Below are 13,484 nucleotides of genomic sequence, written 5' to 3'. Positions count from 1 at the left end.
CCAAATATTTTTTCAGAGGTACTGTAGATGCAGATAAAAATTATTTTTAATTTGCAACCTGATGGAGGTCAGTATAGATGGACTAATAGAGAAAGTCCCACACACTGCTAGAAGGCCAAATATTTTTTCAGAGCTAGATGCAGAAAAAAATTATATTCAGTTTGCAACCTGATGGAGGTCAGTATAGATGGACTAATAGAGAAAGTCCCACACACTGCTAGAAGGCCACATATTTTTTCAGAGGTAGATGCAGAAAAAAATATATTCAGTTTGCAACCTGATGGAGGTCTGTATAGATGGATTAATAGAACAAGTCCCACACACAGCTAGAAGCCCAATATTTTTTCAGAGGTAGATGCAGAAAAAAATATATTCAGTTTGCAACCTGATGGAGGTCAGTATAGATGGAGTAATAGAACAAGTCCCACACACAGCTAGAAGCCCAAATATTTTTTCAGAGGTAGATGCAGATAAAAATTATTTTAAATTGGCAACCTGATGGAGGTCAGTATAGATTGACTAATAGAGAAAGTCCCACACACTGCTAGAAGGCCAAATATTTTTTCAGAGCTAGATGCAGATAAAAATTATATTCAATTTGCAACCTGATGGAGGTCAGTATAGATAGACTAAGAGAACAAGTCCCACACACAGCTAGAAGCCCAAATATTTTTTCAGAGGTACTGTAGATGCAGATAAAAATTATTTTTAATTTGCAACTTGATGGAAGTCAGTATAGATGGACTAATAGAGAAAGTCCCACACACTGCTAGAAGGCCAAATATTTTTTCAGAGCTAGATGCAGAAAAAAATTATATTCAGTTTGCAACCTGATGGAGGTCAGTATAGATGGACTAAAAGAGAAAGTCCCACACACTGCTAGAAGGCCACATATTTTTTCAGAGGTAGATGCAGAAAAAAATATATTCAGTTTGCAACCTGATGGAGGTCTGTATAGATGGATTAATAGAACAAGTCCCACACACAGCTAGAAGCCCAATATTTTTTCAGAGGTAGATGCAGAAAAAAATATATTCAGTTTGCAACCTGATGGAGGTCAGTATAGATGGAGTAATAGAACAAGTCCCACACACAGCTAGAAGCCCAAATATTTTTTCAGAGGTAGATGCAGATAAAAATTATTTTAAATTGGCAACCTGATGGAGGTCAGTATAGATTGACTAATAGAGAAAGTCCCACACACTGCTAGAAGGCCAAATATTTTTTCAGAGCTAGATGCAGATAAAAATTATATTCAATTTGCAACCTGATGGAGGTCAGTATAGATAGACTAATAGAACAAGTCCCACACACAGCTAGAAGCCCAAATATTTTTTCAGAGGTACTGTAGATGCAGATAAAAATTATTTTTAATTTGCAACTTGATGGAAGTCAGTATAGATGGACTAATAGAGAAAGTCCCACACACTGCTAGAAGGCCAAATATTTTTTCAGAGCTAGATGCAGAAAAAAATTATATTCAGTTTGCAACCTGATGGAGGTCAGTATAGATGGACTAAAAGAGAAAGTCCCACACACTGCTAGAAGGCCACATATTTTTTCAGAGGTAGATGCAGAAAAAAATATATTCAGTTTGCAACCTGATGGAGGTCTGTATAGATGGATTAATAGAACAAGTCCCACACACAGCTAGAAGCCCAATATTTTTTCAGAGGTAGATGCAGAAAAAAATATATTCAGTTTGCAACCTGATGGAGGTCAGTATAGATGGACTAATACAACAAGTCCCACACACAGCTAGAAGCCCAATATTTTTTCAGAGGTAGATGCAGAAAAAAATATATTCAGTTTGCAACCTGATGGAGGTCTGTATAGATGGATTAATAGAACAAGTCCCACACACAGCTAGAAGCCCAATATTTTTTCAGAGGTAGATGCAGAAAAAAATATATTCAGTTTGCAACCTGATGGAGGTCAGTATAGATGGACTAATACAACAAGTCCCACACACAGCTAGAAGCCCAATATTTTTTCAGAGGTAGATGCAGAAAAAAATATATTCAGTTTGCAACCTGATGGAGGTCTGTATAGATGGATTAATAGAACAAGTCCCACACACAGCTAGAAGCCCAATATTTTTTCAGAGGTAGATGCAGAAAAGAATAAATTCAGTTTGCAACCTGATGGAGGTCAGTATAGATGGACTAATACAACAAGTCCCACACACAGCTAGAAGCCCAATATTTTTTCAGAGCTAGATGCAGAAAAAAATTATATTCAATTTGCAACCTGATGGAGGTCAGAATAGATGGACTAATAGAATGATGCTATGCCCAAAAGATTTTACTTCACTAGGTGCAGTAAAAAATTGGTATTCTATACACAGGTGGTATATCTTGCAACACAGATAGGCTACTCCACTGACTAACACACTCTGCAATAGGCCAAAAAGGATTAGCTTTGCTAGATTCAGCCAAATGCTGTGAAAAAAACTTGCACAGCACTGGCACAGACCTGCCTGGCAAAAACTGATAGGAACTGATGTAACCTAGTCCTGAAAAGTACTCCAATTACAATTAGTCTTTACTCCCACAATCTATCTATTTAAGAGCACAGACCTGCCTGATAAAAGTCGTAGGAAATGCTGTAACCTAGTCCTTAAAAGGACTGCAATCACAACTATTCCCTACTCCCAAGCTATCTGTAGATTTGTGCGAAAATTGGCTTGAAATTAACAAGGTATAGCGCACACAGCAACAGCGATGCCGTCTAACACGCAGCTGCAGCAGTGAGAAAATGGTGGCAACGGGGAAAATGGCTTGGTCTTATAGGGCAAGGACATGTGACATACACTGCCAATGACACATGCCCTTGCTTGTGTGAAAAAAAGCACTTCGCTCCGTGTGTGCGCTGCTGATAGGCTGACAGATTGCACCTCCCCACTGTAAATGCGGGAAAGAGAAAAAAAAAATGGAGATCTTCATTGTTCCTGCAGAGATCCATCCCCTGCCCCTCCCCCCACCCCGCTGTACACTCAAACTGCGTATTAACATTAATTTTCATCATTACTGAGAAAAAATCCAGTTATGATTTTGGTGCACGAACAGTTATCGAACATAACCTCGAACAGCCGAAGTTTTCTCAAATTGTTCGTGTTCGCCGAACGGCTCGAACACCGCCCAAAACAGCTCGAATTTGAGATTGGCGAACAGTTCGAGTAGAACAACGCTCATCTCTAATTGTAATATATATTTCCAAGTAGTTTTCTCCTCAGAGTTTCATTATCATATAGGCAAAATACATCAATATAATTCTTAATACATGAAACCAAATACAACATAATTCCAAGAAACAAAACAACAAATTTAAAATAGTTAATTTAGTAACTTCTTTATATTATATAATTACGTTGCATGATTAATCATGAACCAGACCTTATATTCGGTAGGTAAGTATTGCATTTGGGTATTATCTTGCAGATTAAAATTTAGACCATCTATTCAAACAATGTGCATGTGTGATAAAATGACATTTACACACATTATGAGAAGCAGCCTTAGTCTATTTTAATGTTGACCTTAAAATTATAATTGTTACATTAAATTTACCCTTTAGTAAGAAATGGCTTTTAGTGTAATCCCTAAGTATTACTAAAATAGTGTCTAGAACTTTACCAATTACAAAGATTTGACATTTGTCGAAAACTATATTTTTATCTTTATTTGCATATCATACAAATGAAGGTATGGATATAATTTTAATTTTTACAAGAATATTAAAAATTTGTAAGCTATACAGTGCCATTTTAAATGTGTTTACACAGTATGAAAAATATATATCTGCTGGCCTTTTTATTTTTTTAATATTAAAAGTATTATGTCAACACAAAATAAGTGTTCAAACTTAGCAACTATAAAGGGACAGAGCTCTAATAAAATACGGTATCTATAGTGTTTTAGTGCCTTGCTGCATTTAAAATACCTCTTCATTCAAATATACCAATTAGGTACTCTGCGCAGCTTTGCTGGGACCAAGTGTTTCAGTACACATTCCCATCTAAATGTATCTCCACCCTCCTCTTCCTTGATTGACACTGTAACGTGAACATATGACGCGCCCCCTGGGACATATTCCTTTTTGAGGGGAATACCCGGCACCGGATCAGATGGGGGGGTTGTAGTCTCCGAGCGGCTGTGACCCGGCCCCGTGCCCAGGGCGTCAAGCTCAGTGTTATGTGGCAGTCCTACAGATGTTATTAAGAGTTCTTTTGTGTCGACTACGCCACCCGTTGTGATGCGGTCACTGTGGCCGCCGCTGCAGCAGGGTCCGCTGAGGCTGATGGTGCAGGTGCAGCTTGAGATGGTATAACCCCCAACGGGTGGGGTATAGCCTCAGGGGGAACAGGTGCAGAGGATGGGGGTTGTGGTGGTGCAGTGCAGACGGCAGTGAAGACAGAGTCGGGTTGTGCAGTTAAGGGTGTTTACTTACTGCAGATGTTGTACTGGTCACTCCAGCTCCGAGTGACCACCCGAGCCGTGCTGCGTCCACCAGGTCCTGGATCCAGCCAACCCCCAAACAAGTCCGGAGCGTGGCCCTGAGCTCTCCTTCTGTCCCGTTCACTGGCCGTCCCCACCAGTGATCCACCTAGGTCCAGCTCCCTCGGGCCTTCTGTTGGGACACCCTTGGCCTTGGGTTCCCTGACCCTTCATGTGGTGTGCCTTCGGGGTGGATGTGGTGGGTGACCGTGGCAAACGCTGCCCACGGTCTCCGGTCTCTGGCTGGGGAATGTTTTTACCCCCACCAGCTTGGGTTCCGGTACCCTGATGCCGACTCTTCACCCGGGGTTTTAATTTGGGATCTTAGAGTCCTGTTCTTCTGTGCCTCTGGGTCTCTCTCTTCTCCTCTCTCACTCTGGGTCTTTCCTTCTCCTCTGCTCCTGACTTGTTCTCTGCATCTGACCCTGTTCTTAGTTGGTGCCCACCTTATATACACCCTCTATGTGTGAGCTCAGGTGACCAGCACCCAATGAGCTCCTAACTTTACCCAGGCTGCTCCCCCTATCTGCCCCTACACTTCTTGGGATGTACCACCCCCCTCCCACTCCAGCCAGGAACAGACTCGGTCGTACCTGCACATTTCTAAGTGGGAGTACCGTCGGTCTGCTCCTCGGAAATGGGATGTGTGTAGTGCATGCAGCCTACCGAGCTCAGTTCCACACTCCATCCTTACCCGGGAGTGGAATATCACACCTCTGGAGTGAGGTGCAATACCCCTGTAGCAGCCGGATCCTCAGGGTGCTACACATATATATCAAGTAGGTGGGAATATGAAGTGAACTGCTTGGCCACACAAGGGTACACTAAGCACCTCATTAATATATTGGAATTAAAGATATAATTCTTCTTATGTTATCAAAGAAGCACTCTCATCAAAGTTTTGATCCTGCAGTCATCATATTATACTGCACTGTGTACTTACAATTGCTCATTTTACCTTTCTACCCAGCTAATTCCTCTCTTTTTTTCTGCTCTATGCAGAAAGAGGAAGATAGGAATCATTTGTGGATACTTCCTGAGCTGCTGTGTAAGGAAGACATCAATTCTCAGGATTTTATTCAGACACGTGGTTTTATTCAACGCGTTTCATAGTGTCAAGCACTTCTTCTTCAGGAAATGACCACATATCTATATGTATGCAATCCGTAGATCCACAGCAGCTGTACAATGATTTAAAAACATCTTTTAAACCATAAATCAGGTTAGTATAATCTGATGAATAACTCCAATTGTATGTTAGATTTGCACTACTTTCTCCCTAGTGTTCTTTGTAGAAACAGGAAGTCTCCAGTTCTTGTATGATTCATTCCCTGTTACGCACATGCCCGGACTGACTGGCGTGAGCATGATTAGTGATCCCACTGTACCATGAACCGAGGAGTGCCTGGAGGGGCGTAACTAAGTATCAACTCGGTCCGACCAAGGTCACACAGCAGCTCAGTCGACTCCGTGAACCAGGGAGGGACCTAGCAGAGGAACCAAGTGCTACTCCAGGTCAGACCCCGGTAACAGCTGATGACCCAAACCGGGGAATGCAGGAACAGGCAGGTTAGGCTGGCATATAGACAGGTGGATATTGGCAGGCACGGCTGGCATGCCGACAGGTGGGTATTGGCAGGCACGGCTGGTATGCAGACAGGTGGGCACTGGCAGGTACTGCTGGCATGCAGACAGGTGGGCACTGGCAGGTACTGCTGGCATGCAGACAGGCGGGAACTGGCAGGTAGGAACACAGGCAGGATAGGGACAAGTACAGACTGGGACACAGGAACGGAGCCGCAGGTGTGGTAGACAAGCAGAGCAGAGCAAAACCCACAGATGTGGTAGACAAGCAGAGAAGAGCAAAACCCGCAGATGCGGTAGACAAGCAGAGCAGAGCAAAACCCGCAGATGCGGCAGACAAGCAGAGCAGAGCAAAACCCGCAGGTGCGGTAGACAAGCAGAGCAGAGCAAAACCCGCAGGTGCGGTAGACAAGCAGAGCAGAGCAAAACCCGCAGATGCGGTAGACAAGCAGAGCAGAGCAAAACCCGCAGATGCGGTAGACAAGCAGAGCAGAGCAAAACCCGCAGGTGCGGTAGACAAGCAGAGCAGAGCAAAACCCGCAGGTGCGGTAGACAAGCAGAGCAGAGCAAAACCCGCAGGTGCGGTAGACAAGCAGAGCAGAGCAAAACCCCAGATGCGGTAAACAAGCAGAGCAGAGCAAAACCCGCAGATGCGGTAGACAAGCAGAGCAGAGCAAAACCCGCAGATGCGGTAGACAAGCAGAGCAGAGCGAAACCCGCAGATGCGGTAGACAGGACAGGGCTCTGTTCACATGGAACAGACTGGAAAACACAAGTAGATAGCTGGAACACAGGAGTTAGATACGGAGACAGGGAAACAGAAAGAGCAGAACCAGATACACATAAGGTACTTGCAATGAAGTAGTGAGTGGACACAAAATTCACAAACAGAAGTACAGAGACAACGAGTTGGAGTTAGGTGCAGGTTCAGATACTGCAGGAAAAGGGGAAGGTACAGACATAGAGACAAACAGGTAACGGACTAGGACACTGTTCAGACAGGATCTTAACCAGGAACAAGATACAGGAACGAGCCTGGGAACTCAGCCCCCAGGGTGGCGGAAACTGACTTGAAGTCACAGGTACAGGTAACAGGCCTGGGTATACAGCCCCCAGGGTGGCAGAAACAGACTAGATAAAGGACAGAAGAGAAAGGGAGAAAAAGCGCGCTATGTGAAGGACCTGATAGGTAGATGTGACGGAAACAGCCGAAAGGCCACTCACCTATTGGAGTTGTGCACCCCTGCACAACTCCGGTGTTAATGTGAGGATGGAAGGAGCAGGCACGTCTCACCGCAAGGTACAGGTGGCTTGGCACACCACGTGCCGTGTGCTGCAGACCGCTGCTTGTGCTCACCGCTTCCAGGTTCCAAAATTGAAGGCCACGTGTCCACCCACAGATCACGTGACTCAGGATCAGATGTGCATCACCACAGGTCCTGAAATTTAGGAGAATGCAGCCCTCAACCGCAGGTCCTGAGTTGAGCAGCCAAAGGGGAATTTTATAGTGCGGGGATTTAAGAATGATTAACTAGAAGCTGCTCCTGCCGCTAACCCCCAAAGGGGGACTGAAAGTGGTCCAAATTAAATAAAATAAAAAAGCGGTCTATAGGGCACTAAAAGAATGAACACAAGAGGTGAAATTTTTTTTTTTTTTTTTTTTTTTTTAAGGCTAAAAAATAAATTTAATGAGCCCTTTCCTAAACGCGTTTTGATAGTAAACTATCGTCCTCAGGTGGTACAAGGGTATGAGCACAAACATAAAATATACAGTACAGACCAAAAGTTTGGACACGCCTTCTCATTTAAAGATTTTTCTGTATTTTCATGACTATGAAAATTGTACATTCACACTGAAGGCATCAAAACTATGAATTAACACATGTGGAATTATATACTTAACAAAAAAGTGTGAAACAACTGAAAATATGTCTTATATTCTAGGTTCTTCAAAGTAGCCACCTTTTGCTTTGATGACTGCTTTGCACACTCTTGGCATTCTCTTGATGAGCTTCAAGAGGTAGTCACCCGAAATGGTCTTCCAACAATCTTGAAGGAGTTCCCAGAGATGATTAGCACTTGTTGGCCCTTTTGCCTTCACTCTGCGGTCCAGCCCACCCCAAACCATCTCGATTGGGTTCAGGTCTGGTGACTGTGGAGGCCAGGTCATCTTGTGTACCACCCCATCACTCTCCCTCTTGGTCAAATAGCCCTTACACAGCCTGGAAGTGTGTTTGGCGTCATTGTCCTGTTGAAAAATAAATGATGGTCCAACTAAACGCAAACCGGATGGAATAGCATGCCGCTGCAAGATGCTGTGGTAGCCATGCTGGTTCAGTATGCCTTCAATTTTGAATAAATCCCCAACAGTGTCACCAGCAAAGCACCCCCACACCATCACACCTCCTCCTCCATGCTTCACGGTGGGAACCAGGCATGTAGAGTCCATCCGTTCACCTTTTCTGCGTCACACAAAGACACGGTGGTTGGAACCAAAGATCTCAAATTTGGACTCATCAGACCAAAGCACAGATTTCCACTGGTCTAATGTCCATTCCTTGTGTTCTTTAACCCAAACAAGTCTCTTCTGCTTATTGCCTGTCCTTAGCAGTGGTTTCCTAGCAGCTATTTTACCATGAAGGCCTGCTGCACAAAGTTTCCTCTTAACAGTTGTTGAAGAGATGTGTCTGCTGCTAGAACTCTGTGTGGCATTGACCTGGTCTCTAATCTGAGCTGCTGTTAACCTGCGATTTCTAAGGCTGGTGACTCGGATAAACTTATCCTCAGAAGCAGAGGTGACTCTTGGTCTTCCTTTCCTGGGGCGGTCCTCATGTGAGCCAGTTTTTTTGTAGCGCTTGATGGTTTTTGCAACTGCACTTATGGACACTTTAAAAGTTTTCCCAATTTTTCGCACTGACTGACCTTCATCTCTTAAAGTAATGATGGCCTCTCGTTTTTCTTTACTTAGCTGCTTTTTTCTTGCCATAATACAAATTCTAACAGTCTATTCAGTAGGACTATCAGCTGAGTATCCACCGGACTTCAGCACAACACAACTGATAGTCCCAACCCCATTTATAAGGCAAGAAATCCCACTTATTAAACCTTACCGGGCACACCTGTGAAGTCAAAGCCATTTCCGGTGACTACCACTTGAAGCTTATCAAGAGAATGCCAAGAGTGTGCAAAGCAGTCATCAAAGCAAAAGGTGGCTACTTTAAAGAACCTAAAATATAAGACATATTTTCAGTTGTTTCACACTTTTTTGTTAAGTATATAATTCCACATGTGTTAATTCATAGTTTTGATGCCTTCAGTGTGAATGTACAATTTTCATAGTCATGAAAATACAGAAAAATCTTTAAATGAGAAGGTGTGTCCAAACTTTTGGTCTGTACTGTATATAGACAAAGATTCACAGTGATTGGTTGATACTAATTAGTTAACTTGGGTCCAAACAAAGGAAACCCTTCATGTGCTGGTGCGAAGTGTCCACATTGGTTTCACATAAGCCACCTTCACATGAATGCAAAGTATCAAAAACACATTGGATAAGGTATAGAATATGGCAATACATGTTGATAAACAGTTATACAAAAATAGATCTGTAGTGCCTACATCAATTTCATAGAAATCACCTACACATAAATACAAAAAATCGAAACATATTAAGTGAGATATAGAATGAAGTAATACATGTTAAAAACAGTTATTCAAAACTGCATCATAAAAAAGAGAAAAAAAAACACATTTAAAACATAGCAATAATAATTCCATTAGAAAGGAGAAGGAAATGACCTTAAGAGCTGGTTACATTTTCAAGGGCCAAATTCTGACCCTCAAGGGCCAACGTGCCCAACTTGAAGATCCAAAAACTTTCTTTATTAATCAAACTCACTAATCGGTCGGGGACAATGTCAGGTATGTGGTCTATAATAGTAAGCCTCATATCTCCTGGATCTTTTTGATGAACAATGCTAAAATGTTTGGATACGCTGTGTAATTGATAACCTATCCGAATGTTATGTCTATGTTTATTTAGACGTGCGTGCATAGTTTGTATCGTTCGACCCATGTACTGGAGGTTGCAAGTGCACTCAAGTAAATAGATCACATGTGTCGACTGACAATTCACATTGTGTTTGATAGAGAATTTTTTTCCTGTGGTATATGATGAAAAATTCTTTTGATTACCATTTTGAATGACTCTACAACATAAACATATAGGCATATTAGATGGAAGACACCCTGAACAGACGCTCTCTTGTGAGGGTTGTATTCTACGTTTCAGGGATGTATTACTTGGTGCTATTAAGTTTCGCAAATTTCTGTCCTTCCTATAAATATTGCTCGGCTTGTTAGGTATAAAGGGTTCTAAAATGGGGTCACCCTTCAAGATAGACCAGAATTTATCCAAAATAGTATGGATGGTAACCCTATATTGACTAAATGTTGTGACCATGCTCCATCTAGTCAAATCTGAGGCTATTTTATTTCTACTCTTATTTTTATCGGTGAATGACTCAATCCTATCAAGACACATATCCTGTGTAAGGGTTTTAGTTCTGGAGAAAGCATCCATCAATAACAATTTGGGGTAGCCTTTTCAATATTTTAGATTCCACTAAAAATTCAGAATCTCTGGTGCAGTTTTTTCGGACCCTCCAATATTGCCCATAAGGGACATTGGTGATCCATTTCGGGAGATGTCCACTATCGAACCTTAAATAACTGTTAACATCCACAGGTTTAAAAAAAGTTGATGTGAACAATCTTCCTGTTAGATCAAACTGCACCATAAGATCCAAAAACTGTAAGGCAGTTTCAGAAAAGGTCGCTGTAAATGATAAACCCCATGGATTGGCGTTGAGTTCCTCAACGAATTTCAATACACTCTCGCTAGTTCCCCTCCCCAGGAAAAATAAGTCGTCTATGAAGCGGCGATAAAACACCACATGGTTGGCCGCCAGGGGGGACTGCGCGATGAAGACGGACTCAAAAACCCCCATAAACAAATTTGTATAACTGGGGGCGAACCTCGTCCCCATCACGCAGCCCTTTATCTGACAGTAAACAACCCCTTCAAATGTGAATACATTATTATTTAATATAAACATAATAGATGTTTTAAGGAAATTCCTTTGCTCAACTGGAATATTAGCGTCCATCGACAAGAATTGATCGATTGCTTGCAACCCCAAGTCATGATATACCTTATCCAATGTGTATTTGATACTTTGTATTCATGTGAAGGTGGCTTATGTGAAACCAATGTGGACACTTCACACCAGCACATGAAGGGTTTCCTTTGTTTGGACCCAGGTTAACTAATTAGTATCAACCAATCACTGTGAATCTTTGTCTATATATACTTTATGTTTGTGCTCATACCCTTGTACCACCTGAGGAAGATAGTTTACTATTGAAACGCATTGTGGAAAGGGCTCATTAAATCTATTTTTTAGCCTTAAAAAATTTTTCACCCCTTGTGTTCATTCTTTTAGCGCCCTATAGACCGCTTTTTTATTTTATTTAATTTGGACCACTAGATACAGGACAGGACCTGGCAACTCAGTTGCAAGGAACACACAGATGTAAAGTGTTGCTCAGGCACCTCCTACTGGGTGGAGGGGGTTTAAGTATCCAGTAACTTACAGCAATTGGCTGGGGACGCATTAGGACTGCGCACACTGTAGCTTTAAGAATCAGGAAGTAACAGCTCCGCCACCCTAAGCCAGCACACAAGAGACATACAAACAGCAGGTACTGGAGCAAAATGTGCAGCCTGGCCTAATAGGTAAGATTGCGGTCTTGCATGGTGGGAGGTGGTAAGCCATGCAAGCACGCCGCCAGGGATATTACATTCCCCTCTTCAACTTTTGACTCAGTTGCTATGCTCCTCCTCGCCATAGACTTTTGCAGTGACTCAAGACTTGTGCAAAGAAAATTGACCTCCTGTCTTTACATAGAGCTTAAAAGAATTCAGATAGTCGCTTTTTAATCACTTGATGTCATAGACCTAACAGAAAACAGAAGAATTAATTGGGTAGAAGGGAGAAATTAGCAATTGTAAATACACAGCTATATATTATAATGATTGCAATATAGTAAGCTGATAAAAGTGCTGCTTTAAATTGCCTTAGTTTTACTTAGCATGAAAATAAGCAAGTTTACAGATAACTTGGTCTTTCTAAAGTTATTCTCTTGCCATGAGAGCTTTGTCTTACATAGTATGCAGAATGCATGCTTCTATGGTGCTCAGTCACTATTGACTGACCAAGTGTGTGCAGTTGTTAGATATCTGGATGTGAGCTAACTGCTATCATCCCAGTCAGCTCTCTTTAGCCCATTAATTACTATGCAGCCGCAATCTGCTCACCTCCCAACCCCCTTGTTATAAATCTTGCAAAATCACCAGCCCGTACCATTGGCCTCTTCCAGAGCAGGTCTTCTTATCATGGCTCTCACTTTCCCCAGCCATGTGCTTGTTAAAATGCGTTTTATTTCTGTATGCAAATAAAGTGATAGCAGCCTAGACTCCAAAACAAACTACTGGCAGCAGAAAATGTTACAGCAGAACTTGTGCTGAGTTCTATTGTTATACTAATACTACAGCTCTGCTACTCATCAAAACTGTTCCTCAAGGAACAGTGTCCTCCTTCCCAGAAACCAGGAAATACGGAGATTGCAGAGTTGTAACATCCTCAACTTGAGACTAACCCTTTTTATGAAGATTTGGGGCAAATGCAGAAACAGGTTAAAAGATGCAAGGTAGAATTTTTATTTGGCCTATGTACCGTACAAAGCGCTGTACTTATTTGGACAATTATTTGAGCTAACAGACTCTTTAACAATAAAAAATGCTAGCACGCATCTTTTTTTTGATACTTGGAGAAAACCAAACTGCATTGGACAGTTTTCGAAATTTAAATGTACAAATAAAAATTAACATTACATCCAAACTTTCAAACAGACTTTGTTTAAATATATGTGAAGAAGTTGGATTAGTTCCATATAACAGTAAAGCATCAGTGAAATTAGTTAATTCTACTTAATTAATTTTTCCAGCTCTCACTTTTTATCTAAACTTTTTATTGGCATCTATAAATTGGAAGTGGCATTAAATATCTCTTATCGTATAGGTATTCCACTAATATAAATGATAGGAAACCGTTTAAAGTAGGCCAAGCAAACCCTAGATGTATGGAAATGTTTGGCATTGGTCCTAATATGATACACAGAATGAGCCTTTTGATAACTTTAATTTACTGAGTAGCAGGGGACTAATGATTGTGGTTGCAGAGGTTGCAACGATGACAATGTCTGTTTGGGAGGGGGGCCTGTCAACACCAGCACCTATTTCAGATGGATCTGCTTCTAAAGACACACATTTAGTTGAAATGC

Source organism: Phyllobates terribilis, unplaced genomic scaffold, assembly GCF_046119375.1.
Source record: "Phyllobates terribilis strain yellow unplaced genomic scaffold, ASM4611937v1 Scaffold_3__8_contigs__length_932513732, whole genome shotgun sequence".
NCBI classification, from domain to species: domain Eukaryota; kingdom Metazoa; phylum Chordata; class Amphibia; order Anura; family Dendrobatidae; genus Phyllobates; species Phyllobates terribilis.
This window is presented reverse-complemented; position numbering follows the sequence as displayed.